This window comes from Amblyomma mixtum, chromosome 10, assembly GCF_055824585.1.
Source record: "Amblyomma mixtum isolate Tamu chromosome 10, ASM5582458v1, whole genome shotgun sequence".
In the NCBI taxonomy this organism is placed as follows: Eukaryota; Metazoa; Arthropoda; class Arachnida; order Ixodida; family Ixodidae; genus Amblyomma; species Amblyomma mixtum.
Window position 1 is genome coordinate 143,835,296 of NC_143021.1, and position 24,366 is coordinate 143,859,661.

Sequence of the window (24,366 nt, forward strand, 5' to 3'; positions counted from 1 at the left end):
TCACGTCTGTGCAGAAAGCATTAAGGGAACCAGCTTACATTCATGGACTTGGCGCTGAAGTCATTAATGAATATCACGAAATGTGTTATCTGGCGGACGCCCTTTCTTAACGGTATTTTATCCATTTCTCTTTGAATTATGGTCTCTGTGCTCCCTCTCAGTTAAAAACACTACATTTAAATATGTCCCTTCTATACCCCGCATAATAGTATGCATGCATGTCTGCCTAGCTTCGACGAGTCAACGGCTTATTAAGAATTAGGAATACTATATAAAGGTTGGTTATCTTCTGCGTATTACTCTTTCACTTGAATTTAAAATTTAAAGCCGCCTATTTTTGTGCATCTCTTACAAAGCCAGCTGGGGTTTTTGGTTGACTGAAGTCTAAAATTGCGCTTATTTGTAAGCAATTAACTCAGACCTAGTATGCATATACTGATATGAATACATACCATGACGGGAAATAACAATCGCCGACCAATCGTTGAATACAAACAAAAACAAAAAGAGACGTTTCGGCTCCGCTACAAGAGCCTTGTTCACAATTGAAAGGGAGAACGAAGTGAGGGTTCATTTTAAATGCTTCATGGTGTGACGTAAGCAGCGCGTGTAGATCGGGGGTAGATTTCCTTCGTTACGGTTTAGCGTCTGTGACGTGGTTTGGATATGGATGGATTCCAGGGAAAGCCTTGTCGTCTTGTTTTTTTCTTTTCCAATTATCCTCGGGCCATCCCACTCGATGGCATGACCCGTGGAAACAGCATGTTCTGCTAGTGCGCTTTTCGTCACGGGCCGCTTGTTGACATCATTGTTGTGCAGCTGCAATCGTTTGCGGAAGCCGCCCGTTTCACCTATGTACGCTTGGTCACAGCCAGCGCAAGGGATCCTGTAGACAACGCCAGAGAACTTGTCTTTTTCCAGCTTATCTTTTACTTTCACTACCGCGTGTGTAAGCTTGCGCGCAGGAACGTGGGCGATGTCGACCTCACAAAACCGGAATATGCGGGACAGGCTCTCGCTTATGCCGGGTACATAGGGTATTGCGACCCCTTTGTCTTCTTTCCTGTCGCCGGGGTTTTTCCGGTGCTGGATGCGCCAAGCGATTTTCAATGGTCCGAATATACGAACTGGGATACCCCGAGTATAACAGGTCACGTCGTGTAGTCGCCAAGTCAGCCTCCCGCTGCTTCGGGGTTGAGCAGACTTTTTCTGCCCGGGGTACAAGAGAAGCAACCCCGGACTTCTTTTGACAAATCGGGTGCACTGAACGGAAGTTCAGGTACCTGCCTGTGTGCGTGTCCTTTCTGAATATAGTAAAGCTAAATCCAGATTTGTCGCGTTTTACTAGCGTGTCCAGGAATGGTAGCCGGCCGTCGACCTCTTCCTCTCTCGTGAACTGTATGGCTGGTTCTTTGCTGGTCAGATGCAGAAGAAATGCGCTCACCGCCGATTCCTTAATGGCACAAAAGCAGTCGTCCACATACCGAAGGAAGATCCTTGGGCGCGGAGTGAAGCTGGAGAGGGCGCGAGACTCTAGCGACTCCATTGTTAAGTTCGCTGGGGTGACAGAAATACATTGTCACGAAGTGGGTGCACGCCACCAATGGGCTCCACACTCTCTGTTACCAATTCTAGGGGAGGAGAGACAAACACCTCCACCCAGGTGCCAGATCTTAAGCAGGACCGAGTGGCTAACCGGCGATAGGTCCACGCCTGACCAGCCGCTGACCGGAGGCACGACACAGGAGTCGGGAATGAGAGTGGATAGAATTTAATTAACAAAGAGAACAACACTTTCACCAACTCATCAACAATAGCACAGCATAGACACAGGACAGACGGAACAAACTTAGCTTTGACACACAGTATCAAATATAACAGGCGAGAGGAAATACAAATACAAGGCACTTTTAAAGGAACGAATTTAGGGTATAGTTCGTAAATGTGGGAGTGGCAGGGGCTTAGCTGTTCGGGTGGTTGAGGTCCGGTCCGAGATAGGCGTCGGGCTGTCGATGTCGGGTCCCCGGAGTCGTTACTCGTTGCCCAGACACTTCGCGACGAGCCGACCACCTCTCGGCTGACACGTCACACACACGCGCGGTTAGCTAGCACACCGCCACATTCAAGATCTCCACCTCGACTGCTCTCCGCCACATTCCACAGTCCCCCCGTAGTGTGCCCCCCCTCTCCCTCACCATCTCCAGACAGCCCGGGGCCCGGGACCGACGAATCAGAGGCGGCGACGAAACGTAAACTATCGCGCCGAAACGTCCCGCGCCGAGCCCCGGCTGGCTCCGCAGACGCTCGAGCCGGAATTCCGCGTACAGGAGGTCACTGGCCAGACAACTGCTTTCTCACCGTCGGAGACTAGACAGCGAGAAGTGTGTGCGAGAGGGGGGGGGGGGGGGTCGCGCGTGGGGATGCTTAGGACGGAGTCCCCGCCGCCGGGCTCAACCGCCGCTGGGGAAAATCGCAACTGGCGCGAATTCTGTTTCATACATACAAGTATTCATTGTGTCTTGCATTATGAAGAGTGCTATTTTCCCGTGTATTAGCAACGTCCGTTAAACTTTAGTTTCGCCGTGTACTTGAAATTTATACAGCTGAATCACACGATACTGATGGATGACCATTGCATCTATATTGCGGAGTTGTAAAATTAAATACTCGCAGTTGCTAAATATGTAGTACCTGCTATTGCTCTCACTGCTTTTTTGTAACATTAAAGCCTGAATATTAGTTTGCGTAGTTGTAGCGTGACGCCAAATGAAAATAATTAACATAGAGACAAACAGAGGATGATAGATTACAACTTTTGTCCTACCTATGGTTAAGTTCTCCTACCATCCATTAAGATTTGCATCCGACCGAGGGAGCGATTCCGAAATGGAGAGAAGGACTAAGATTTTTATAAGGGTTCGGCTGCTACAATATGAATTAGGTGTCAATAAAAAGCATGACTGTGACTACGAACGTACTGTTAGCATGGAAGGCCCTGTTCCGGAAGCGTTAACGGATGCACTTCCTCCTGGAAACATTGCTCTCTGTGAATACTTTAGAATGAGCAGTGAGTTACATAATCTATAGGATGGAATTGAATGCGTTGAAATGAATTCGATATGTTTCTTGTGCTCTAGGCCTATCATGAAATTAGCCCCATAATATGCAAATTCTTGTTCAGAAAGGCAACAAGATGTTCCTCTCTCTGTGGAGCACGTAGGCTTTCTTTTGCCTGCAGATAAAGTTTTTAACTACGCTTTTTTAAATACAGTCGTTTTGATCATATAAAACACTGTCATTCAATGAGCTAACTGAAGTACTCGCTAAAGCAATCTAAGGCGGAATGTATTGGATTTCCCTAGATTTCGACCAGTAATGCTTTCTTTCCCTCACTGATCCAGAAATTGTTGCTTCGAGTTTTTTTCCTTGCCGCTGCTCGCTTCACTACCGGCGCTCAAACTTGATGACTTCGTTTATGTCAGAATGCTAATTAGCACACCTTTCCCATCTGGACGCGATAGTATTGGTTGCGAAATATATCTCCTAGTCTTGTTGACTAGGAGCCATATTGGGATATGGTTTGTGGCAGTTTAACAACCCAAAGCGACTGAGCCTGTGAGGGACACGATAGTGAAAGGCTGCGGAAATTTTAACCACCTGGAGTCCTTTAACGTGCACTGAATCGCAGAGTACACGGGCCTCTAGAATTTCACCTCGATCAAAATTCGACCGCCACGGTCAGGATCGAGCCCGCGTCTTTTGAGTCAGTAGCCGAGCGCCATAACCACGGAGCCAGCGCGGCGGGTCTATAGTGGGATGTACTTCCTATGTGTGGCGAATAGAAAATAATTACTACAAACACTGAACTAGAAAAAAGCATTGATGAAGAAATAGAATACCAGAGATTCGCGGCCATAGACTTGGCACGCGATATCATAAATCACTTCTGCGTCGCCAGCCAGACCTTTCCATCGTGTGAAGCCCTCTCACTGGATCGCGGAATGCCAGCCGGGACACACGGAAGAATTGCTTTTGCTTTCATTCTTTTGCATATATCCCACTATAACCCTGAGGTAAACGATGTCAAGTTAATATTTGAGGGCAATCAAGAAGAGTGCTCTCTTTGGTTGTTTCCATCTATTAAAAGTTGAAGTCTTCGCGGGATCTCGGCGCGTCTACTTACCTGTAAATATTCGAAGCCCCGCCTGATCAAGCCCACATTAATGGCGAGCACTTTGTCGGGTGTGAAGCCTCCGTAGCCAAACAGTATGACCATACCCAACGTTTGAGTCGTTGGATCCTTAGCCAAAAAGTGTTCCACGCACAGCGTGATGGCCCGGTGAACATCGAGTAAGAAGATTCATCGAGATTCCAAGAAACTGAGAAAAGGGAGAAAATGCTACGGTTTCGAAAGGAGTCTACGCGTCAGTTCGTAGGTGTCAAATATTTCATGTGTATTCAGATATTTTTACTGTATCACCGGCACTTCCTTCAAATTATTCGTGATTTTAGGATTCAATTTGCTCTGGAGGCAGAAAAATAACTGCGAATTGGAGGCTGCGAAAAAAGAGCTGACCGCTCTCGAGACATGATGCCAGCATAAGTTTTTTGTGAACATTTGCGATGACTCTGATTGAAATGGCAGTGTTTCGCCTCAGGGGTCTCAATATTTCCGCCCCAGAATGGGTCAAGGGCCTGTTTTTCGGTGGTATCAAATAATTGCCTGCTGTACCGGCTCGAGTAATATTATAAAACTCGGTTTAATAGGCATGAAGAATGCGCTTTAGTCTAGAACATTTTCTCAATGAATGCTACATCAAGCACTGAGCGTAATAACTATAACAGCTCGAATCCAAAACACAACCCAGTTTTTAACGGAGACACCAGAAATGGCATCTAAAAAAGATGCATCTTTTAGCAGGCTTTCTCGCCATTCTTTTCAAACACGCCATGAGCGTTCTTTTTTGAAGCCCTCTGGAGGCCAGCACAATAATACATATAATTATACCTCGGGTATTTGCGCCACAAGAATATTTTTTGCTACGCACCGTAGTCTTCAGAGTGACTGCCACAACTAAGGTTACACGTAGAGCTGAAGTCTCGCGTGCTCTTTTATTAACCATTGTTTATTTATTTATTTATTTATTTAATACTGCGGAGTCGCTTGACTCCAAGCAGGCATAAGCACAGATACAAATAAAAAACACAATATGCACGAGCGTCATGCAAGAGCATGACGCTCACATATTAGATAGCACTGTTGTGGAAGACCTTTGCGTCAGGTGCGCCCGAGGACCTGTACACGTGTACATCCGCGTCATGCAGGAAATGTACCTTGGCTGCACATGTCATAAGATAGGCATATCTTGTCTAAAACTTTGTTTACTCCATAATTTATTTTACTGTTGCGTACAAATGCTACCGCACTTGAAGATCGCAGTATGAGACGGCAAAGTCTCACTTTTTGCTTTGTTCCCGGGATTTTGGCATGATATCAGCTGGGCACTGGGTTGCCAACGCTTTCACTAGGTGGAAACCACTAAGCCTTTACCTACATAAAATTGGTCTGGATATATGCTTGAACAATTCTCTGCAATATGATGGCCGGTTGCTTTGGTAACATAACCCACCGGGTTTGAACAGGAAGATACGGCGTCCATGTACGTTCTTTTCTTGCATGACCATCATGAGTTTTCGCGTGGCCGGAGACACTTTGGAGGGCAGAAAGTCCTGAAAAACCGGACCGCTGGTTTTCCGGATCTTGTAGTAGTTTTTCACGGCGCGCAGGGCTGCTTCAACGTTGTATTTCCGCACGTGTAGGAAACGCAGAAGAAATTGCGCATCCTTCCGGGAATTTAGATCCTCCTCCTCTGCAATAGAGCGGGTTAAAATTTTAAAGGTGTGTTCTCAGTAAAACATCCGCTCTTCCATCCTAACCCTACAATTTGTAATTTTTTTTATGAAAGATTCCTTGCCTGGGCACTCCATGTGGCTTTCTGACCGTTTTTACAGACACACACTGCGTCCAGACCAGTGTAATGACCAGAGAGTTATTAGCATTCACGTTTGTCTGCGGCGAGAAGGTTTTGAAACAGTTCACGTTTAGCTTCTTCAAAAAAAGGTCGCTAGTTGGACATGAGTCGCTTGTGGCCAGACGTCACAAAGTGTAAAACTCTTTAGCCAGTCGGTCTTAAATGGTTAGTGCTATAAAATGTAGCGTCTTTCCAAGAAAGCTCTTTATAATAATGGGTCCGGCAACGTCGCGTAACTTAGAAGAGGTGAATGAACGCATTGAGTTCTACTTACTTCAGTCTTCCTTCGGTGGACCGAGGTTGATTATTTCTCGACCTAAAATCCCAGTCGGAATATAAACCTCACAAAATTTAACAATAGCAACTGCAATGAGACGACTCGCACATTTAGTGTGGATGGCTGGTCTTTGTTCAAGCGGTGCTGCTCAGCAGGCCAGCGTTCGCAAGCGCGCACCAGAGCTTCGTCAGCCTCGTCGTCTGTCTTCTTCCTCTCCTTCGTCGGCGATAGCCGCTGGGGCAGCAGACCCCAACTCTGTTTACTACAATACTCCCGGGGTGAAAAGGCGCCATCCTGGCGGCCTAAGGGCTCGAGACAATAGCTGGGTCGTAGTAGGGCTTCAGGCGGTCTAGGTGGACAATTTCACGGCCGCGGCGGCGATTATCAGACGAAGGCGTGATGGGCTCAATCAGATAGTTAACTGGGTATGTCTGCTGAACAACGCGATAGGGGCCTTGGTATTTGCTCAGCAGTTTTGTAGACTGCCCCGAGCCGGAGGAGGGCACCCAAAGCCAAACCAAGGATTGAGGAACATAATACGGCGGCAGACCGGGGGAAGCGGCGCGGGCGCTTTTCTTACGGTGCTGGTCGTGAGAAGTAAAGGAACGGGCCAGTTGACGGCATTTTTCGGCGTGCGCAGCGGCTTGAGAGACGGTGGTAAATTCGGACGAATCGGGGCAGTAAGGGAGTATGGTGTCCATGATGGAGGAAGGCTCGCGGCCATAGAGAAGAAAATACGGGGAAAAACCAGTAGTGGCTTGCGTTGCAGAATTGTAAGCGTAGATAACGAGACGTAGAACGCGGTCCCAGTCTTTGTGATTGGCAGAAATGTACTTGGCAATCATATCGCCGAGGGTCCGGTTAAAGCGCTCGGTCATGCCGTTCGTCTGCGGATGGTACGAAGACGTGGTGCGATGAACGATATGACACTCCCGAAGGAGGGCTTCCACGACACCGGACAAGAAGACGCGACCCCGATCGCTGAGCAATTCTTTAGGCGCGCCGTGACGAAGAATGATGTTCTGAAGTATGAAACGGGCTACTTCAGAGGCAGTCGCAGCTGGTAACGGTGCAGTTTCCGCATAGCGCGTGAGATGATCAATGGCGACGATGATCCAGAGGTGGGCGGCGGCAGTGAAGGGAAGAGGGTCATAAACGTCAATTCCAACACGGTCAAATGGCCGGACGGGGCACAGTAAAGATTGCAGAGGAGCAGGTGAGTGCGGTGGTGGGTTCTTGCGACGCTGACATTCAAGGCAAGAGCGTATGTACTGGCGGACAAAACGGTACATGCCCCGCCAATAATACCGAAGGCGTAGGCGGGTGAAGTTTTCAGCAGACCAGCATGAGCGCATTGCGGGTCGTCGTGATAACTGGCACAAATGGCAGAGCGGAGATGCCTAGGAATCACGAGCGGCCATTTGCGACCATCGGGGAGGTAGTTCCGACGGTACAGCAGCTGGTCACGCACGACAAAGTGATGAGCTTGACGACGGAGCGCTCTAGAAGGGATGCGCGCTGAGCAGTTGGCTAAGAAATCCAGAAGAGAAGTAATCCAAGGATCCTTGCGCTGCTCAGAAGCCATATCAATGTTGTCAAGAGAAGGTGTGAGGCCGGAAATAGATGGCGGGGCAGGATCAGAGGTCACAGGGGAGCGCGATAGAGCGTCGGCATCGGAGTGTTTACGACCGGAACGATAAATGACCCGACTGCCGTAATCTTGCAACCGGTGAGCCCAACGAGCGAGGCGGCCAGATGGATCTTTGAGTCAAGACAGCCAGCAAAGGACATGGTGATCTGTAATGACATCGAACGGGCGGCCATATAAGTAAGGACGAAATTTTGTGATTGCCCAAATAATCACCAAGCATTCTTTTTCTGTGACGGAATAATTAGTCTCCGCTTATGTGAGTGTACGGCTGGCGTAAGCAACGACGTACTCATTGAAACCAGCTTTTCGCTGAGCTAGAACGGCACCGAGACCAATGCCGCTGGCGTCTGCGTGGAGTTCTGTAGGCGCGGAAGGGCCGAAATGGCGCAAGATCGGAGGAGAGGTGAGAAGCTGGCGCAGCGTTGCAAAAGCTTCGTCGCATGCAGGGGACCAAGCCGACAAGTCTTGGCTACCAGTGAGAAGTTGCGTCAGCGGGGCGATAACGGCAGCAAAATTCTTGATGAACCGGCGAAAGTAGGAGCAGAGTCCAAGAAAGCTTCTGAGTTCTTTAAGGTTGGTGGGCTTCGGGAAAGCAGTAACTGCGCGGAGCTTGGCAGGGTCCGGGAGTACACCATCCTTGGACACGACGTGGCCTAGAATAGTCAGCTGTCGGGCGCCAAAGTGACACTTGTTTCAAGTTCAGCTGCAGGCCAGCGTCACTGAGACTGCGAAGAACACTCTCGAGGCGGAGAAGATGAGACGAAAAATTCTGGGAGAAGATGACAAGATCGTCGAAGTAGCAGAGGCATGTCTGCCATTTAAGCCCACGGAGGATGTTGTCCATCATACGCTCAAAAGTGGCAGGCGCATTGCAGAGACCGAAGGGCATCACATTAAATTCATACAGCCCATCAGATGTGATGAAAGCTGTTTTCGGGCGATCGACTTCGGCCATCGGCACCTGCCAGTACGCAGAGCGCAAATCCAACGAAGAAAAGTACTCCGCTCCCTGCAGGCAATCCAGCGCGTCATCTATATGAGGCAGGTGGTAGACGACCTTCCGAGTAATTTTGTGTAGCCGGCGATAGTCTACGCACAATCTGATGGAGCCGTCCTTTTTCTTCACGAGCACGACCGGAGAAGCCCACGGGCTGTGAGAGGGTTGGATCACGCCGCGGTGTAGCATGTCGTTCACCTGTTCATCAATGATGCGGCGCTCGGCGGAGGAGACGCGGTAGGGGCGTTGGCGCAAGGGTCCATCGGTGCCAGTGTCGATATGGAGGCGAACGGCTGCTGCACGACCAAACGGTGCTTGAGGGGAGTCGAAGGATGCGCGGAAGCGCTCCAGCAAAGCGATGAGCTGGACGCGGTGGTGAGGTAGTAGAGCGGCATCGACAGAATGGAAAAACATAACCGGGGAGGACGGGTCGGCGATGTCGGCGGGAGGAGTGAGGGCGTTGATGTCATGGGCGGCAGGCTCATCAAGGATAGGAGAAGCGTCGTCGAGATCGATGACATCAACTGTGCCAAGCGATTCTCCCCGAAGTAAAGTGGTGGGGAAAGGCAACGGGTTCGCGACGTACAGGGCACCACAACCACCAGAAAGTGCGAGCACGGCATGAGGGAGCATGATATATTTTCGGTGCGCACAAAGAGTGAGGGTGAATAAAGGGCAGCAGCGTCAGAGAGGGCAGCACAAGTCAGCTGCACGAGAACAGATGAGAAAGCTGGCACGTCGACGTCGTCAGCGGCGAGAATAGGCGCGGCGGTAACAGGGGAGGCGTCCAGAAGAGCACCACACAGCGGCGACAAATTAATTTCAGCACGTGCACAGTCAATGATGGCGTGACGCGCGGAGAGAAAGCCCCACCCAAGGATTATGTCATGAGAGGAGCGGGTGAGAACGAAGAACTCAATGGTGTAGGAGAGGCCATGGATGACGAGGCGGGCAGTGCACGCTGCCAGAGGGCAAATGGGGTCAGCGCTAGCGGTGCTAAGCGAAAGGTCCGAAAGCGGCGTCACCACTTTTTTTAGTCTGCGGCACAAGTTACGACTGATGATGGACACGGCAGCACTAGTGTCAGTGAGCGCGTGAACAGTAACACCTTCAACGATCACTTCAAGAACATTCATAGGAGCGGTGATAGGGCTTGAGACGATCGTCGACGGCGCAGTTCTTGTCTCCGGAACTGCGGCGCCTAGTTTTCCACTTGGAGGGGTGGTGACCGGCGGCGCATAGGAGAGAGCGAACGGCGTCGAGGAGACGGCGACCGATGGGTTCCATTGTATAAATCAGAACTAGACGGGGAGGGATTCTGAGGAGGCAGAGCAGAAGAGACAGGTACGGAAGGCAACGGAACGTCGTACGTCGGTGGGCGCCCGAAGTCGTGAGAACTGGATCCGCGCGTGCTGCACCAGCGGGCCACATGACCAGTGAGACCGCAGGCATAGCAGATCGGGCGGTTATCTTTGGTACGCCACGGATTCATAGGGTGGGGAACGGTGCGAGGCAGAGGATGGTGAGTGAGTGGCAGTGCAGGGGCGAGCTGCCGCTGAGGGTACACGTTGACAGGTGGCGAATAAGCATGCACAACTGGCTGAGGTTGTGGCCCGGCGACTGCTTCTGCATAAGCCAGTGGTGCAGTGACAAGAGGGGGTGGATTAGTGGGCGGCAGGACCTCAGCTACCTGCTCCTGGATGACACGCTGAATAGATGGCGACAGCGATGGCGTTGGGGGGGGGGGGGGGGGGGGGGGTTGGCAGGTAACTAGCGATAATTGACGAGCGACCTCCTCCCGCACAAACTGCTTGATGTGCTGAAGAAGTGTCGGCTGATCGGGGGCAGGACCGCCTACCGCCAAGCTGGAAAGGCCGTCGTCCGAGGAAATGGCAAGCCGGGTGACATGACGCTGTTTGCGAAGCTCGTCGTAGCTTTGGCACAAAGAGACTACGTCGGAGACGGCTTGAGGATCTTTTGACACAAGCATTTGAAATGCGTCGTCCTCAATGCCTTTCAGAATGTGTCGTATTTTGTCAGTTTCGCTCATAGATGGATTGAGCCGCTTACACAAGTCAACTACGTCCTCGATGTAGCTGGTGAAATTCTCGCCATTCTGCTGGGCACGACAGCGCAAACGTTGTTCGGCACGAAGTTTTCGGACAGCGGGGTGGCCAAAGACGTCAATCAGGCTGGTTTTTAGAGCCGCCCAGGTAGTAAAATCCGCTTCGTGGTTGCGGAACCACAAGTTGGCGACATCGGTCAAGTAGAAGATGACGTTCGTGAGCTTAACGAAGTCATCCCACTTGTTGTAAGCACTCACGCGTTCACAGGAAGCCAACCAATCTTCTACGTCGGTATCGTCCGTGCCGCTGAAGATCGTAGGGTCGCGCTGACGGACGGCACCGGAAGAGATGACAGCGGCGGTAACGGGCTGGGCCGAGGAGTCGGTCGTCGTGGTGGAGCCTGGTAGCCTGGGCATCGGGCGTAGCAAGGGAAGTGCAGGCAGCACCTCCACCAAGTGTAATGAGACGACTCGCACAATTATTGTGGACGGCCGGTCTTTGTTCAAGCGGTGCTGCTAAGCAGGCCAGCGTTCGCAAGCGCGCTGTTGTTGTTGTTGTTGTTGTAGCCTTTTACAGAATGGCACATAGCCACACTGGGGGATCGGTTAACCATTGGGAGGTAAAGGTTGGTATTCACCTGTACGTAATAACGGCAAAAGGGAAGCACACGGGAGAGGGACACCGGGGGAGTCTACCACAAGAAGGGCAGGGAGAGGATGAAAAAAAAATAATGATAATTTTAAATTCATTTATTTATTTACAAAATACTGCAGACCGAATCGGCCCAAGCAGGAGAGGGTACATACATTTGTTAGTAAATACAATGCCTTAGGATCACCAACAATGGTGAAGTTAGAAATCATGACAAGAAAATATAATAACAAAAATAAACAAGGTTACAAAGCAAAGACACTACGTGAATGTACATGCCCCAAACACAGGCACATAGGCAACGAAGCACACTATGCACTGCTAATGAATGATAAACATTTCCAACCATACACTCAGATATGTAAGTTCTCAAATGGTTGAAGGCCGGAGAGGTGAGTCATGAGGCAGAGAATTCCATTCGGATATTGTTTTTGGGAAGAATGAATATTTGTAGAGATTCGTGCGGGCAAATATTGGTCTGATGCTATGATTATGTTTATGTCTCGAAGGTCTGGTTGTGTCCCTTTCGAAGTAGTCCTGTGGCTGAATGCCTAGCTTCTGAAGATACAAAGAGTGAAAAAAACGCAGCCGGGCAGCCTTTCTTCTTCCAGCTAATGGCTCAAGGGCTGCCTGATGTAACATGATGGATGGAGAGTCCCTTCGCTTATACCGGTTGTATATGAACCTTACTGCTAATCTCTGGATTTTCTCTAATTTTTCTATGTTGGCTGTGGTGTGTGGGTCCCATACTATGCTGGCGTATTCAAGAGTAGGTCTAATAATTGTTTTGTACGCTTGAAGTCTAAGTATGCTTGAAGAATTGCCTAATTTATGTTTTAAAAAGCCTAGCTTTTTTCTTGCAGAGGAACAGATGTTGGAGATATGGGATGACCATTTAAGATCAGATGTTAAAGTTACGCCCAGGTATCTATATTTTTCCACTTGACTAATTCTGTTGTCTCCAATGGCAAACGTAAATTTCATTTTGTTGATCTTATTCGTAGTACATAAATAAACGGTTTTGTCATAATTAATTGTCATGTCCTACTTGTGACACCAGTCTGCAAGAAGCTGCGAGTTCGAATTTAGGACAAGTTGATCGGATACAGAATTCATGCTTTTGAAAATAATGCAGTCATCAGCGAATAACCTGGCCGACGTACTTAGTTCCAGAACGCCTAACAGGTCGTTAATATAAATATTAAATAAAACAGGCCCCAAGACGGAGCCCTGGGGAACACCTGAATGAACATCTAAAAAGCGGGAGCAGTTGCCATCAATTTCCACATATTGTTTTCTATTTTGTAAATATGACATAACCCAAGCGATGATATGGGAAGGGATACCTATTTCTCTCATTTTAGTTATTAATTTAGAGTGAGGAACGCTATCAAACGCCTTGAAAAAATCCATAAAAATTATAGCGACCTGACCGCCACTGTCTAGAGTTCTTCTTAAGTTATGTACGGTATCAATTAGTTGTGTAGTAGTGGAAAAACGTTGCCGGAAGCCATGTTGCCTGTTGCTAATGATTTCATTCGTGTCTAAAAAACTGTTCAAGTATTTGAGTATGTTATGCTCGATTAATTTGCAAGGAATAGAGGTGAGAGATATTGGGCGGTAATTATTGATTTCCGATGGATTTCCTTTCTTTAATATGGGTACAACACGCGCAACACGCCAGTCATGGGGTACGACGCCTGACTCTACAGATGTTTGGAAGATTACGACGAGAAATCTAGCCAGAATTTCTGCATACCTTTTTAAGAATGCTGCGGGAATATTATCAGGACCTGCTGATTTTTTTTTATCCAATCGCAAAAGAAGTTCGGTAACACCTTCAAAGAGATAGTAATGTTGCTTGCGCCTTCGCTAATAATAAAAATAAATAATAAATAATAATAATAATAATCATAAAAAAATATATATATATGAGTTTGGATTGGAGACAGAGTGAGAGAGAGAAAAGAGAGAATAATTCGAAAAATAATGAAGCATAAAAAGAAAATACTGAAAGCTTTAGCAAGGCAGTCGATGAGATTCCAGCAAGAAATTTTGAACAGCGTCACAAACATACCTGTGGCTGAACTCAAGCGTGGTGGCACCAAATGACAGCAAGTGTGGGCTGCTCAAACTAAGGCCAAGTTGCTGTAAGGGCAACTCCAGCAGTCTTCTTCTCAAAGAGGTGAAACGACGACAATGGCGCCGAAAATTATCGATAGATTCAGGCTCACGACAAAATGCACAGATGGTAGATAACGCCAAACCAGATCTGTGCAGACAGAAATTTAGTTGGTTGGTTGGCCTCAAGTAGAATGGCACATACCCACTACGGGGGAGTGGCCAAGACACAGGCGGTGAACTGTTTGAATGATTAAGAGTTTTAGAGGTAAAGGAGTATTAATAGGGTATAGGCTGACAGATTGGACGACGCAACGAAAGGGGACCTGTTCGCAGGGAGATCGAAGATGGGAGGACGGCATTATGTGCAAATTTGAATGCAACATATGGAATGGTTCAATTTTGTATTGACTGAAAGAGAGACAGAAATAATAATAATAATAATAATAATAAATTAAAAGTTTGAGAATCAGAAAAATGAAAACAAATAAAAAAAAATATTAATATTAGCATGGGAGTCGCTGTGTTTCTAAAAGAAATTTTTGAACTGCACAGCGCGCACTCCTGTTGCTTCGTCCAAGCGAAGTAGCGCCAAAGGAAAGAACAACCTCAGAGGACACAGGCAGACCCAGCTGGTGAAACGGATTTTCTAATAGGCGCCTCCTCAAAGAAGAGAATCGGCGGCAGAACAGCAGGAAGTGATCCACTGTCTCAGGCTCGGCACAAAATGGACACAGTGGAGAAACCGCCAGACCAGATCTGTGAAGGTAGAAATTAAGCAGAGGAACTCGGCATCGCAAACGCGTGAAAGAGACCTCCAGTCTGCGTGAACTCCAGTCTTTGCTGCTCCAAGGGTGCAGAAGATGCTTGTATTCGGGGGATGAAGTAAGCGCCGAGGCTGAAAATTCCTGAAATATTGTGTAACTGCGAAACCTCACCGCAGCTGTATATGCGCAGGTAGGCAGGACAGCAATTATTGGGCCACAGAGAGAGGCCCTTGCTAGTGAATCAGCAACCTCATTTAACTGAATGCCCACGTGACCCGGTACCCAAAGCAACCTCACCGAATTTAGATGAAGGGGGATCAGCTGCTTAAAGAGGCGTAATGCCCGAGACTCAAAGGTTGATGATAATGAAAAGCAAATAGATAGAGAGTCCGTCATAACCATGACTTTGGAAACGGCAGGATCTAATTTACGTAAGGCTAGAATGACAGCTAATAATTCGGCCAGATAAATTGGAGTGAAGTCAGGGAGACGGAGAGAAAAGGACCATCCCAATGCAGGTGAAAAAATGCCCACACATGCCTTTTCACGATCCTGCGAGGCATCGGTAGCAATGAGAATATGAAAAGGAAAGGATCTTAGGTGGTCCTGTAACAAACCGAGAAGGAGAGGAAAGGGCTGGAGCTTGGCATTCGATGGGAAAATGTTATCAAATGCAATCTCGACTGAAGGAGAGATGTTATGCAGTGGATGGATATCTGTGAGCTTAATGTTTAAGGGATCGAGGAGAGACTGCACGAAACATATCTGCGGAGTATGCAAACGAGACCAGGTGGCATTTAAAAAGACTGCGGGCTGACTAAGAAATATTACATTGGCTGTGTGGAGAGGAGAGTCGTACAAATTTAAAAAGGTTTGGACTGTTAAAAGGCGAAATCTGGCTAATAAAGATGGAATTCGCGCCTCAAGGTGCAGGACAACATTAGCTACATACTTTGGAAGTCCCAAGCAGAGGGGCAACGCCTCACGCTCCAAGAGCACAAGCGGTCGAAGTTTATAGGCAGGAGCTCCTGAGAATAAAACACATCCGAACTCCAAAATTGGGCGGACATACATTTTATAGATCAGCAGAAGTGTGTGCCTTCTCATCCCTGACCTAGTGCTGCAAAGCCGACGCAGGATGCCAATGGCCCGAGCTCCTTTTAAAGAAACTTGCTCAATGTGAGGCCGCCAGGAAAGAGTAGAGTCATAGATCACTCCAAGATACTTCACTGTTTGAACCTGAGGAATTATATGATTTCTATAAGAAACGCAGATATGTACAGGATGAGAAACCGGGAAGACCAACAAGGCGCATTTGTTCACATTGAGGGACAGATGAATACTTCCTAACCAGTTGTCAAGAATATTGAGGTAATCCTGCAAGATCTGATACAGAGAGTGAATATCTTTTGCAGAAGCAAAAAATGCGATGTCGTCAGCGTACACGTAAGTTGACACATTATGGATGCATGGAATGGAGCTTAGAAAGATGTTAAAAAGAACAGGGGAAAGAACTGAGCCTTGCGGAACACCTCTTGTCTGTCGAAATTTCTTTGAAGAAACACCATTTCGGCAGCAATAAAATTCTCTGTTTTCCAGAAAAGCAAAGATCCAGGCTACGAAATAGATTGGGAAATTAAGGACCTGTAATCTGTGTAACAGCATCGAGTACTCGACGCTGTCGTAGGCTTTACTGATATCCAGAGTGACAAGCGCGGCAAACTGTTTAGTGCTGCGAGCTAATTTAATACGGCTCTCAAGGTCAGTATGAGCACACCAAATCGAACAGCCCGGCCTGAAACCAATTTGACAAGGATTCAAGATATCATTTGCAGAAATGAAATACATGATACGACGAAGCAGGACCCGTTCCACCAATTTCACTAAATTCGATGTTAATGAAATCGGGCGTATGTTGTCAGAAGTGAAACCCTCCCCTTGTTTTTTAAGTATTGGAACTATTTCCGCAAGACGCCACTCATGGGGAATCCATGGACCTTTAAGGGAATGGTTAACCAGAGCCAACAGATCTTCAGGAGATTCGGTAAACAAAATTTTAATCATAGATGTAGTGACCTTATCGGGGCCAGGAGCCGCTGGAGATAGGCGCAAAACAATTTGCGAAAGCTCAGGCATAGTGACCTCAATGAAATCACTTGAGATGCATGAGAATGTAGGTGGATAATGAAGTGCAGATGTGAATCGACGTTCTAGGCCACCCGCAATTCCCTCTAAGGCCTTAGCGATGTCAGCAGGGGATTGAACGAGGGATTCAATATTGACAGCCGGAGGAATCACTTTCCTTCTCCTCATAAAATTAAACAAGGCCCGTTTATTTTCTGACTGAGAAAGAAAATCATAATGACTTGTAATATACTCCTCCTTCGCGCGGGAGATAGTGCGCTTAAATTTTGCTGCGACATACTTATAATCCAACCAATTTTTGGGGCATTGATTTAGGAGGAGTTTCTTCCAGGCTGCTTTCCGCCGTCTATAGGCACGCGTGCACTCTGCATTCCACCAATTATTGGTGATAGCATCCTTAGATCCTGTGACAATGAATTCAGACTTTTGCCTTGCGCGTTCCAACACTGTGCATATATGTGTAGCTTTACATTCGGAACTCGTAGTGGTGTTTCGGTCCGAATCGATTGTGAGAGCTGATTTGAGAGTGTCTTTAAAGCGAACGTAATTTATGAAGGTGCGCTGTTGTCGTTCGGGAAGAGTTAAGTTACACGCAACCCTGAAACTAATCGGTAGATGGTCACTGTTTGTCGCGCAGTCAACAGGCGCCCAAGACGAGACAGAGACTCCTGGGGAGGAAAAAGTTAAGTCTAAAACAGAGCGGCATAGACCACGTACAAATGTAGGCATTCCTGAATTGTTGCAGACTATGTTGTTGTCGCAAATCCAACCAAATAGTTTAGAGCCGAAACAATCTGTTTTAAACCCCCACGTCACGTGGTGCGAATTAAAATCCCCAACTAATAAAACCTGAGATCTGCTGCTAGACATCAATGAGTCAAGGGGCCGAGTGTCATGCACACCTGAAGGGAAATATGCGTTAGCTACAGTAAAGGGCTGTTGACCTGGGATACTAAGATCAACCGCAAGTATTTCGCACTGACTGTCCGCATACTGAAAAGAAATGAAGGCCCTGTGACAAAACTTTAAGGAAATCAGCAGCAACAACCCTCCCCCTCGTGAAGACCTGTCTAGCCGGAACGAACGGTAATGTTTGAGATGATAATTAATATCTGAAGAAAGCCATGTTTCCTGTAATGCAATTACATCCGGTTGAAGTTGATTACATAGGCAAATTAAATCTGTTGAATCTGAGGATATAGATCGGCAATTCCATTGAAGAACACTTAGCGACCCTATCTTGGCGGGAGTGCTGCAGCGGCAACTGCCGCTTCGAGAATCCTGGTCTTAGGATTTTGATTTGCATGACTTTTCTGGGACTTGGACTGGTGACAAGATGGATCCGGGATACTCAAAGGAGACTTACTTCGTTTTTGGGCGCGGGTATCGAATTCCATCTCAACACATTCATCAGAGGATGCGTCCTTAACGCTGTTCGGGAGAGATTTTTCAGGAGTAGTTTGTCGCTCATGCTGACTTTGGCCCTGTGGAGCGCTATTGATGTCCACAGATGGTGGAGGAGCAGCCGAAACCATAGAGGACAAGAGCGGAGCGGCGTGCGCTTGCAGCAGATTAGTCATCTGGGTAGCTACTACCTGTGAGATGCACGTGGATACCGTTTCCATAATACGTTCCATTGCATTCGCCACTGCTTTTTCAACCGCAGCGGTAATTGCTTGTGTCCAAGAGGCGTCCATTGCAGGTGGACATTTTGCAGCCACACTAGAATAGCATGAGGCTCTTTCTTTGACTGCGGCAAAGGCCTCTCGTCGCGTGCATCGACGTTTATCTATTATCTCTAGAACTTGCACTTCTTGAGCAACCGAGATGGCTGGTGTGTACATAAAGAAGTCAACGGACGACGTGTTCGATACGTCCGAGGATGCCCTCCCTGTTAGGCTCCAACAGATCGCCGAAGATCAGCTTGGAGAGACTCCAGAGCGGAGAAAGGAATCCCTCGCGGAACTTCTGCAGCTTTTATCAGGTGAGCTAGAAGTTCGACTGCCTAAAAATGAGTGAACGAGAGTGCAGCCGTTTTCCAGACGGCTGTACAAAGTGCCAGAGGGAGGGTAATCTTGTATTTCATTTTTTTAAACGTTATCTCACACAAGCAATTTAAGCTGTCACTAGAATAACTTCTGGCGGGAAGCTAATAATTGGCAAATTAAATCTGTTGAAGCTGAGGATATAGATCGGCAATTCCATTGAAGAACACTTAGCGTCCCTATCTTGGCGGGAGTGCTGCAGCGGCAACTGCCGCTTCGAGAATCCTGGTCTTAGGATTTTGATTTGCATGACTTTTCTGGGACTTGGACTGGTGACAAGATGGATCCGGGATACTCAAAGGAGACCCACTTCGTTTTTGGGCGCGGGTATCGAATTCCATCTCAACACATTCATCAGAGGATGATGATTTAATTTGCAGCAGATCTCAGGTTTTATTAGTTGGGGATTTTAATTCGCACCACGTGACGTGGGGGTTTAAAACAGATTGTTTTAAACAGATTGTTGGATTGATTGAAATTTACCAGAGCTTCGTCAGCTTCGTCTTCTATCTTCTTCCTCTCCTTCGTCGGCGCTAGCCGCTGGGGCAGCAAACCTGAACTCTCTTTATTACACAACAAATAACCGGTGAAGTGGCAAAGCTTCCCGCCAGAAGTTATTCTAGTGACAGCTTAAATTGCTTGTGTGAGATAACGTTTAAAAAAATGAAATACAAGATTACCCTCCCTCTGGCACTTTGTACAGCCGTCTGGAAAACGGCTGCACTCTCGTTCACTCATTTTTAGGCAGTCGAACTTCTAGCTCACCTGATAAAAGCTGCAGAAGTTCCGCGAGGGATTCCTTTCTCCGCTCTGGAGTCTCTCCAAGCTGATCTTCGGCGATCTGTTGGAGCCTAACAGGGAGGGCATCCTCGGACGTATCGAACACGTCGTCCGTTGACTTCTTTATGTACACACCAGCCATCTCGGATAGCAGTGCCAACGAAAGTAGCAGAGTCGACTTCGAGGGCACCGCACAGCCGAAGCGTCCCGCAACACTGCAAAGGATGCAGACAATCTCAGCGGAGAAAGTGTCTGCGCGGCACGGGGCACTCCGGATGGCCGAGTCAGAGCTGTTCGGAAACCGGTTGCTGCGGCCGCCAGAGCCGGCGCAAGCCTTGATAGCGATATAGGTGCACCCGAGCGCGCATGAGCTGCTTGTGGCTCCCTGAAAGATGGACACCCCTTTAGCCTAATTATCCTGCCTGTACATCGGTGGGCACACTCTCCTTCGGGCAACGTTTAACGACGGGGATCAAGTAACACGTTGCCTTATGTAACGTCCCTTTATCGTCATGAGAGAATTTTCTTTGAAACAAACGACAGTCGCCATAAAATGCTGCAAAAGCTGTCATTTAAAGACGCTGTGTCCGCTCTGTGTTGTTGTTTGTTAGCGCCTGGATTTTTCATAAACTTAAAAACACTGCTAGCGGTTGTACGACTTCAATAATTTTATTAGGAAACAGGTGAAAAGGGAACCTTATATCACTGCCAGGGCCACTCACTGACCTTTTTCCTTCATTTTGGCGTCTGTACGGTCCTGCAATAACACCAACTGCCTTTTTAAACTAGTAACAATGATTTCACTGCAATAATATTCCCTAACAGGTGGAGAGACAGAAGTGTGTCGCATTATCAAACTGCCACGTTCTTTAGTGCGTCTGAAATATTGAAAGTTTAAACTGCAGCTGCTTGCTTGCACACGCCAAAAAGCTAACCTGCTTTTCGATTGCGGCGAAGAGAAAAAGCGTAGGATGTGCTTAGATTTAGCCGGACAAAACACACAAATTCTTAGGAGAAATGATTCTTCTTGATGAATATCACATAATTCGCTCAGACATGCAACGTCTGATGCTTGACAGCGCGTTATCTTCGAAACGTTTAGCGCTCTCTGTGCAGAGGAGGACAGCGACGGGGAATAACCGGAGTGACACTCGTGCCACTCATTTAAAACCGTTCCCCCCACCCCCTCCCCTCCATCTTTTTTTCCATTTCCCCCACAACGCTGAACAATCCAGTTTTGTACTTCTGTTGCATGTCAAAACTCTTGCATTTCATTTTTTTTTTAATTCTTGTTTTTCACTCCGACTCCAGTCAGTTTTCGCTCTATGGCTGACTCGTGGACCATCGCAGTGTAATTATTCTGCCAAGCCTTCTCGTAAACGTGTCCAACGTCTCGGCAGCCGGCGCCATGTGACTGCATGCTCGCTGTTCTCAGCCAGCGCTTTTTCGGACCGCAGCTGCATTCTGGCGGCGCCATAAGTGATATTTTGAATGAATAATGAGCGCCGCAACAGCAGAACCAAAACCAGGAACAGTTCATTAACCGAAGCGTGCAAAGTGCTGGCTAGAAATGACTAGGAAGAAAATCAGCCTCTGCAGTTCCGACTGGAAGAGGCAAACACCTTGCTGAGCGTCCGAATGCAGTGTAGCCTGCTGCTTTCCGTGCGTAGTCTAGAGAGAGACATACCTGAAGCCAAAAAAAATGATAAAAAACCCTAGTTTCACTGCTCCGCCGCACACAGCCGCCCATCCAGCACTGGCTCAGCGGTTAACCTTTTACTTGCCAATGTTCTAAAAGTGGAACATACGAAACCTGATTTTTTATTTCCTTCCCCATCTATCGCAGCTTTTTCTTTTTGATTTCGCATACTCACTGATACTTCTAGAAAACATAGCAATTTTAATTTTTATTATCAACCTATTTAGAAGCTTTGGATAAATGCTCACAAACAGGCATATTTTGCGTTCCTTCAGCGCTATACGTTTGTTGAATTATTTCGCAGGAAAAATGTAATGTTGCAATGAGCAAAGCAGAACCAAAATATCGCCACATACTTAGGTATTACTGGGCAAAAAAATAATAAATAATAAAGACACACTAGTTCTCAGTTTTTAGAGATTTATGCGAATGTTCCATTTTTGGAACATTGGCGTTTTACGGTGTCAGACTCGCGCATGCATTTCGCCGCGTTTTTTTCTTGTTTTTCGGCATGTTGATGGCGCCCTCTAGGTGTCGTTTGGCACAAACGTGAAGACTATCTTTCCTTGGCATTATTTTGACTGCGCTTTTGCGTGGCACGTGGCTGGAGCAGCATTCAAGTGCAGCGCATAGCTGCTTCACTCCTCGTGAATGTAAGTAGAAAACGACGTCGCGGCTGGTTTTATATTGTAGTACTATACTTCTCAACGCAATAACTCTCTTTATAGGTCATGGCACAACGCTTCCTCACACTGGAGGCTGCAATTGAACTTTTCTTCAGCCTTCCCGATGACGAACGCGAAGGTGCGTCTATATGCCAATTGCCGCCTGATGAAGATGGCAATGTTACTGACGAGGAGCACGTGAACGAAAATGACTTTTCTGAAGTTGTTCCCGATGATGTTTGCGGGAACGTTGAAGTTATGCAGTGCTGCGATGAAGAAGTTGATTCTCCTACTGCATGTTCGAATCCTGAGCCACGACGAAAGAAACCAGCGCGGAGCCAGTCGACTGCTGGAAAAGGGCGCAAGTCTACAAACAAGGCTGGAAAAACGAAAACTCCAAAGCGCTCTCTTAGCGCAGTATGGGGTGACCGTGCTACGTTTGACAAAACACTTCCCAGAGAGAACCCCGTGTTGTTGCTAGAGGCATTTGCTGAGCTAGCCGACATGAGCCCATTTATGCTGTTCAGTAAAATTATTTCTCCAGAATATCTTGGTTCACTGGCTGAATTGACTGCAAGGTACGCACTCCAAAAGGGGGAGGAGGTGGACGTCACAGGAGCGGACATAGGTCAGTTTTTCGGTCTCTTACTTTTGAGCGGATATCACTCCGTTCCATCTGAGGACTCGTATTGGAGCACCGCAGAAGACCTTCGTGTGCCTTTAGTCGCGACAGTGATGGCCCGCAATAGGTTCCGGCAGCTGAAAAGGTTTTTTCATGTAGTGGACAACACTCAGTTGAAAGCAGGCGAGAAGATGGGCAAGATTCAGCCATTTTACGACGAAATCTCCAAATGTTTCCTCCAGTTTGGAGTGTTCCACGAAAGCCTCAGCATCGACGAGTCAATGGTGCCCTATTATGGCCACCACTCGTGCAAAATGTTCATTCGCGGTAAACCTATTCGATTTGGGTATAAGATATGGATGATGTGCTCTTCGAATGGCTACCCCTATGCAATGGAAATATATTGCGGGAGAAACGAGAAGGACGAGAAGGCACCTCTCGGGCTGAGGGTTGTTAGCAATATGGCATCGGTCCTGCCCGCTCCAGAACAGCACGAAGTGTACTTTGACAACTTTTTCACTTCGCACGGTCTCCTGACAAAACTGGCTGACCAGGGGATTCGAGCGACGGGGACTGTACGAGATACAAGAACCGGCGGTTGTCCACTGAAGAGCTTGAAAGACGTGGGAAGAGAGGAAAGAGGTTCTTTCTACTACAAGTGTGACGGGGTGGTCTACACATGCAGGTGGAACGACAACGCAGTCGTCACAGTTTCTTCAAACCACCTCGGCCATGAGCCTCTTGGAACGGCAAAACGCTTCTCACGACGCGCGAAAAAAAAGGTAGACATTCCTCAACCATATTTGATCAAGAAATACAATGAGGGCATGGGGGGAGTAGATGTTCTCGACCGCCTCCTCGGAAGTTATCGCCCAAGACTTCGAAGCAAAAAATGGTGGTGGAACATTTTCAGCAATGGTCTGAACATGGCTGTCGTCGCAGGATGGCTCCTTCACTGCGAGCTTCACAAAGGAACTGATGCCGCCATGACGCACATAGCATTTCGGCGGGACGTCGTCATGTCTTTGCTGCACCTCAAGCAGAGAATCACTGTGCGGCCTGGACCTCGGGTTCATCCGAGACGGGAGGATAGAATAACTGATGGCCACTACATCATCTCAGTAACACAGGGGAGGTGTGCAGAGTGCCAAAAAAATACCACGAACCAGTGTCAGCAGTGCAAAAAGCGCCTGCACACGAAGTGCTTTGCAGCATACCATGGCTTGTGAAGTGTTCACTGACCTACATCAAGTAGGATGAAAAAACATTTTCGCAAGCTTTGTTATAAACATTTATACTTTTGAAAGGCCTTGTATGACGCTAATATTTATTCTTCTGTTAACATGAGTAAGCAATACCGATTTAACAGCCAATAAAAGTTGTTCCAGACAAATTTTGTGTTTTTCATATGGGAAACGCCAATGTTCCAAAAATGGAACATGCAAAAAAACCTACTAAGTCTTTATGAATGCGGCTGTATTTTTTTCATAGTTAATTTAGAAGGCCAATGGAAATTATCAACATCAATTTCAGTTTTTTAACTACTGCTTCATAGTGCGGCGCTTAAAAAGTTAAACTGGCGGAGTTTTTAGAGTGCTGGCGCGTCCACCGCGCAACCCTGCGCGAAGAGAAACACAAATGTCGTGGTGAATCGCGTCACAGCCGCGGGTTGCGACATCCTTTCGCGCATTTTGACAAAATAGCTGGGCCTGTGGGTGCTTTATGTTTTCTAAATTAAGCAGAAGACAAGAGGCGCTGAGCAATACAGCATACATAAAGAAATCTATCTGAAAAGTATGTGGATGTTGAGCATTCCTCGTGAGTTGGCGATTGGCTAGAAATGTGCGC

The 24,366-nt window shown here is 47.5% G+C and overlaps 1 pseudogene; it reads right to left on the reverse strand.

Moving 5' to 3' along the window:
* LOC149327175 (retinaldehyde-binding protein 1-like) lies at positions 1-20,952 on the reverse strand (annotated as a pseudogene).
* Positions 20,953-24,366: the final 3,414 nt, after the last annotated feature.